The sequence below is a fragment of the Dendroctonus ponderosae genome, unplaced genomic scaffold (genome assembly GCF_020466585.1).
Source record: "Dendroctonus ponderosae isolate FM_Combo_2020 unplaced genomic scaffold, Dpon_F_20191213v2 Dpon_F_20191213_9, whole genome shotgun sequence".
Classification (NCBI taxonomy): Eukaryota; Metazoa; Arthropoda; class Insecta; order Coleoptera; family Curculionidae; genus Dendroctonus; species Dendroctonus ponderosae.
The window spans coordinates 7,685,010-7,692,168 of NW_026019116.1; the positions used below are offsets into that span (position 1 = coordinate 7,685,010).

Here is a 7,159-nt window from a genome sequence, read left to right on the forward strand (position 1 = left end):
GGACAAATGAGCGTTCTTGCTCATTTTGCCTCCGAGATATGAGCAAAAAGGGGACGGAAAACATGAAATTTTGGCATAATGTTGAACCTAAGTGTTTGATATTCATATTTCGCTTTCTGGGTCAAAACTGCTCGAATTTCCTCACTCACGTCGTTACGACTGAATCGACTTTTCAATTCTCTATCCAAGGATGTAAAAACGAGCGTTTTTGCTCATTTTGCTTCCCAGAAACATGCAAAACGGGACGGGAAACATGAAATTTCGCAATAATCTTACGCCACTCTTGCACAAGACGCATTCTAATTTCATAGACAACAGAATTTTTTCTACATAAGCCCCCCCCCTGAATTTAAAGCTGGATCCGCCCCTGTCCAATGCGTCCTAAATTGTCGGTCAGCTAAACAAAAAATCCCAACTTTGAAACTAGTTGAAGCATCAAGCTGAAATTTTCGCACTGCAAAACGGCAGTTTTGAGCCAATTGCTAGGATAATTTCATCAGAATCCGATTGTCGCCTGGTTTTTTACGAAAGGTTGCACCTGGAGGTTAAACTGAAGACTCCCAACAAATCGAAACTCCTAAACCAGTAACGTTGTAACTAATGTATTATAAACTTAAGTTTAAGGAAAATCAGCATTCTAATTACCATTCTAATTACCAACTCCGCCCTCCTTAAGCCGCAAACGTAAGTTGCACTTGACAAGACCGTCGTTCAATTGGTAAATTCACTATTAATAACACTGAAAATCGATTTTCGAAAATTGCAAAGAAATGCTGGGTCCGAACAGTTTAGAGTAAGCAACCAAAGCAACATGTAAAAAACATGTAAAATCCTTACGTTTCCTTGATTGTAAATTAAAGTCGGAAAGCAAATTACCCGTTTCTGAACCAACGGCAAGTCGGAATGAACTTGAGTTTTGTGAAAAGCCGAGCCCTTTGATTTGATTCAAAACAAAATAAATAATAAAGCTTGAACGACGATGAAACGATGCGACGGTGCAAACCCAAACTGATTACCCTGTCTGCTCCTTTTCATAAAATAATTGCAGGAAATTGCATTCCATGGATATAAACCTCTCCGAGCCGATGAATAGAATGCATTACTGCAATTTATCAACGGGAACACTCTCGGGCGGACAGTGTCAACACTGGAACAACGTGTCTCTTCAGACGGGCTGATTGTGTTTGTCTTTCCAGCGCCTCTCAACTTCGAGCGCAAACAACGACGCGCCAAAGTTTTAGACTTGTTTGGCCGTAGCTAAGTATATTTTAATTCAAGAATGGATTAGCATGCACATCATAACAGAGTTTTAGCCGAAAACTTTATGCCACCCGGGGGGTTGACGAATCCATTATTCATTGCTTATGCTTCAGTTGGGTTGAAACATTACCGACACCTTTTTCGAATGCAACCACTATCCCCCTATTCTAAATCTGCGCAAACTAGGATTGTGTTTGCACCTATAGGAATGTTGGGTTGTTTGAAATATGTGAAACTGTTTTGGGTTTCTAAATTTCGGAATTTCTCAGTAAGTGTCCCAGGCAATGAAGTCAAATAGACAAAATCCAAAGGCCTTCTATTAAGCGCATTTTCGATCTGTCTTCAAAGAACATCTGAGTTATAAATTGAAACGGAACAGGGCAGAGCCAGTTTCGTTCCAAGGGAAATTTGGTTTCATCTATTATTCCTGATACGGCGAAAAGCAGACGGCAGCGGAATTAAACTTCCCATCATTTTTTCATGCATCATTCAGACATCGTTTGCAATGGAGTAAGTTTCAGATGAACACAGACGACTGCACATGCAGGGTCGACTTTTACTCAAAGCCGGAAATTACTCAAACGCTCTTTCACAAATCATCGTTTTTCATCGGCTTCGACCATTCCTTTTCTCTGAATAAAATATACCTGCCGTTACATCAGACCACGGAGCGGGCGGAGATAATAGTTGTAAAAGTTATATCGCAACTTCCCTCTATTAGTTTTATGCCCAGCGTGCGAAATGGCAGATACTGAACAAACCGGAGCTCATAATATATCTTAAATAACTCTCTGTATTTCCTATTGTGTAAGTTTTTGCTTTATTGCGACCATTATTATGAAGGGAATGCCATTTAAATTGCGTCGGTAGCAACACTTGAACATATTTTAGCAGCTAAGCGGCCTAAATGATGGCGTTTTGTTCTGGGCACAGGTGGAGAATGTAGCAATGTTTCATGTGATGCATTTGTTTTGGTACCAAGAATGGCCGCTCAAGTACAAATTGAATCGGAACTCTTATTAAAAATGGAACTCTAAACACGGAAAATGTCACATAACGAGAACAGCAGAAGAACATCCAAAGGTTCTATAGGTCAACCAGGTTCTATTCCTAGCATTCTCCTCAATTTATAAGTAGACAAAGAACAGCAACATTTACTAAAGGCGCTAGCAAAAGTAAGAACACTGTTATCGCGTATAAACTAGAAGTAAGTGTAATAAACGGTTATTTTTCTTTAACGGGTTACAATGTTCCAGTTTTGCGTTGGTAATAGGTTCCAAAATGCGGTTCCAACAGGAACATGTTCCTTTCTAATTTTTTCATTCAAAATGGGCATAGATGAGTAGAAATAGTGATGTTATATAATTATTTAGCATTAAAAAATATATTCTTAATATTGGAAAACTTTAAATAAAATTAATGTGAAGGTGAACAATGATGAAAAACTGAAAAAGAGTCACTGCTTGGTGTGCATTGTGGACATCATCGGACCATTTTTCTTCGAAAATGCAGTTGGCCAAGCACTAACCGTACCGATGTTTGCGAAACATCGATGTTTTTCTCCCATCCCTAATCCAAACACTCTAGAATGTATGTATGTAAATTTCTGAAGACATTATTTTGATATAAAATTTTAATATTCGTATAGTTGATCTATGCTGCCTTGCTAAGACAGGAAGTCGTATCTGCAAAACGCAAGTTTTGAGATATTAAGCAATTTGTAAATTATTACATGCAATCTTCGCTTATTTGCAAAACTGTTCTTTCTAAGATCTCAATGTGAACTTCACGTTAATAAACTTACACTAGAAATCTTAAGGTTGTAAATTTTGGGATTTGATAACAAAATTGACTTTTGTTAGTTACGACTTTTTGCGTTAGTATTCTCATACGATTAAGGTATAGACATACTAAGTAGTTTGGCAGTATAGTACTCATAGTTTAGCAAATAACGTAAGAGAAACAACGCAAACTTTGTAAGAAAAACATATATTAATTAAAAATAATACATTATCTAATACTAGTCACTTTCAATGTAATTTCCGTCGTTCACTGGCAGATCGTGCCAAAAAGATAGTCGATTTGCCGGAACTTTGAAATTTGTCTCGTCATTTTTGCAGCAATTTGGCTTTCCTGTCCTTGTCAATTCCTTTAGGGGCCAATCTGATCACAGGTTTTGGTAGGTCATTTTTATATTGCTTGGCCAATAGAAAGTTGAGTTTAATCAATGGTCCACTAAATTTGGTTTTATAAAAAAGGTTTTTAGAGCCCCTTTTAAATTGAACCTCAGCAAAATTTTCTAAATAAGGTTTAGGTGTAATTTTGTTCATTTTGAATCTTGAAGAATAGTCAATAAAATCATTAAGGCTCATCTATTTGATTTTCTAACACATATTTGAAAATCCTCGAAATCTAATACTTTTCCTGTTTGTTTTAAAGACTTTTCCACTTGGAAAGAGTCAGCGGATATGAAAGTGTGGCCAGCTTGTAAATATTTTAATTTTAATAAACTTAGATTTACTTCTAACGCGTTAATAATAAAAACAAAAAAGCAATACAAGGCCCAATTCATGTTTTGCGAAGCGCAGTTATCTAGCCAAATTGTTATTTCTTTAACATCACGGTGAAACAACAGGAATTTGTAAAAGGGTGATATTAGATCAGATTTGCTTCTTCCAGCCACGCCTTCATGCCAAACAATAGCCACTGGCTTATTTGCAAGGGATTGCTTTCCCAGAGGAACAAAGATTTCGTTAAAACAAATTATTCTTGGTGTAAAAATGATTTCTTTAAACATTTCACAGCGTGGTATCATTATTACCTATAAGAAAGATTTTAATTAAATTCGCTTTATTATACTTGTGATATAATAACTAGCTTTTGCAAGCCTGCAGAAACAAATAATGATTCAGATCCTGCTTTTGTAGATACGTCGTTTTTATATTCAGTTCTCGCTTCTATGGCCTTTTCATAGTGACTTTTCCATTTTTGAGGTTTATGGAGTTTTTAGAGTGAAGGTTGAATGCTTCGCATTCAACATGCAATGTTCTGCATGCATTAATTTAATGTTAATATCACTGGGCAGATATTTTCGATTTGGGGCGTGTTCCCTTCTAGAATGCGATATGCTTGGATTGAAAGAATTAATATGACAAACTACGTGTTCTCTGCGAATTTTTTTCTCAGATGGATGCCCTGTCTTTAATGGTTTGACAAACATACATTTTGAATCAGTTTGATTCAAAACATCTCTAACTATTCTATCGTTATGGACTTGATAGCCCAAAACTGCCAAAAAAAATTTCTTGCAAACTCTTACATCATTCCCTGTATTAGCTTAGAAGTAGTAGTTAATTGTATTACTTCGCCTGGAGTCTCCATCTTTAGTTTTTCTTTTTTTATCGATTTTTTTTAATGTGGTAAAAATAAATTGACGCTGTTGTTATATATGCTATTTATAGCATTTTGTCTCCATATGTCAATTTCTTCGGTACATTTTTTTGCACAATTTTCCTTACATGTTTCTTGCACGTCATGCTGGGCAATTTTTTCCTCCCTTTTCAGTTCCTTTCTGTCCTGTAATGATTTGCTGTGACTTTTTGTACTTTTCCTTGTTTAGTGAAGTTTCGTGATTGATTTTATTCACCGGTTTTCAAAGCATTTTCTATGATAATGTTCAATAAATCTCCAATGAATTCTGCAGTCTTTTCACTTGCTGTCTCAGTTGGCAATTCAGCTCCACAGTAAAATCAGGATCGCGTGAGTTATCAATAGAATTTTTGTTTAGTTAACTCCTTGTTTAGGGCTAGTAAAACTAACATTTTAGATCTAGCAGACATCTAGAATTAAATAAAAAACACATAGCCTTAGAATAAACGGCACGGATAAAACACATTGAATAGTTAAATATAAGATACTTGCCCTGTTCTCTATATCAACAATTAAAATATAAACAACTTATATAACACTTTCGAAACTAACTTAACAAACACAACCACTAAAATAATCGCAGTGATAATATCAGTTAATAAACGAGCTCTAACCACATTTTCATATACGTCATACGGCAAAAAGACTCAATAATAATTATCAATATGACTTTTTGATCATTACGATTTAGTACAGATACTAAGCCCAAATGTCGTCGGTGGAATATTTTTAGGCAGATACGACAATATGACTTGGTAATTATCAATACGACTTTTTGACCTGGTGACTGGTAGATTTTTGCAGATAGGACATATAAATATCATTGAAAACCCTATGATGATGATGATGTATTCTAATGATGATACGACTTCCAGACCTTGTCTGGGAGGTAAAGCAAACTCTGTTATAGCATTATTCTGCATAAGCTGAAAAAGTGAAAAATTGCAGATACGACTTCTTGTCTTAGCAGGGCAGTATGGTATACCAAGATTTGTCCGTATACCTTCTGCCGATACTACCGAAAGTCAAGGCCCGACTGCTCTGACGTCACGAGTAGGCTGGCTCGGACTACTCTTACGGCGAAATGGTCCTCGTGACGTCAGAACAGTCTAGCCTCCTTTGGCTGACGTCACGAGCGGGCCCTCTTTGTTTCCATGGTATCGAGTATCGACACTACCCCAAATTGATGAGCGTACTTAGTAAGAATCGACCTTAAGGGTTAAGCCTAGTCGGAATCGTGGATACTTTGCAGGTGATTTGGTCCGCTTGCTTGAGAACTGCGTGAATTCCCGGATAACCTGTCTCTATCCGGCAACGGAGGTTTGATTGTCCCGACTGTCCCGACTGTCCCGAGCGACGGAAGCGCCGAGACGGCCCGAGTGACGTTCGGTGTTCCGTCTAGCTCACACCGACGACTCCCGACGCTGATCCGCGGGACGCGGTCCTTCTAACAAACGGAGCCGAACAGTTCGTGGCGGCCATCAGAAAGGCTCGGAAGCGCGTCGAATTAACACCCGGCAGCCATTTGTCAGCGCAGGATGACGGCCGGCAGAAAATTGATCAAATACTGACCAGAAATCACACCCCATCAGTTAAATGTCCATCTGAACGGCCAGATTCGAGCCGCATTGATTCTCGCGATCTGATTTTTCACAATCCCAGCAGGCTATGAACAGTTTTAGAGCAGCTACGGCGACAGGCGGCCGATCGAGAGTGCGGCGACAACGTCCTGGGACAGAGCGCGCTCTTTTCAAATGTTTGTTGTGTTGATGTGTCGACTTTCTCAGTCAGATCAGTGAGGCCGCGTCATCACATGCACAAACAGCAGACAGATAAAAGATAATGTACGTATCACTGTTTATTTACGAATGCGCCCACCGCCACTGCTAATTTTACTCATCTGCTACCCTCGACTCGACGCCACACTGTAGCCCACTACTCAAAACACCTGCGCAATGTCGGTACCCTTAATAATGTTTGCTCAGTTCACGCGCATAACCTCAAATCGATCGTCCTGTCGTTCTGTCGCGGTTTCGGTTACTGTGTATTGTAACACAGTAACCTGTTACAGCACTGTAACATCTGGAAATTTTCACTTGTACTTTATTTTCAATTTTACAGCATTTATTTTGAATTTTTCCAAAGCCGTCCACATTGTTCAGAGAGCTTTCTAACGTCGATGCCGCACTTGCTTATATACAGGGTGATTCAAAATTGGCGTCATTCCTCTGGAGGTGTTGACTAAGAAATACTAAAATCAATTAACTGTCATTAAAAACTGAGAAATTTGCAAAAACTATGTCAGAAATACGGCAGCAATGTTTTTCAACGCAGTCTGCCTAATTAGCATTGCGCAAATACCCGTGGCTTCGTCATTATTTAAAACTCCGGTAACCATGGATTTATACACACTGGCAATAAGATAGACAAGGATAAACCTCGAATATGGGTGTTTATAAATAAACCCTAC

The 7,159-nt window shown here is 38.2% G+C and overlaps 1 protein-coding gene across 1 annotated transcript in view; it reads left to right on the forward strand.

The window, feature by feature from the left end:
- Positions 1-6,133: 6,133 nt before the first annotated feature.
- LOC109539372 (trinucleotide repeat-containing gene 18 protein) overlaps positions 6,134-7,159 on the forward strand; it is a 121,709-nt gene continuing 120,683 nt past the window's right edge. Inside the window, exon 1 of the transcript XR_007282324.1 lies at positions 6,134-6,533. The gene's annotated coding sequence lies outside the window, so the exon portion shown is untranslated. The remainder of the gene's footprint in view (positions 6,534-7,159) is intronic.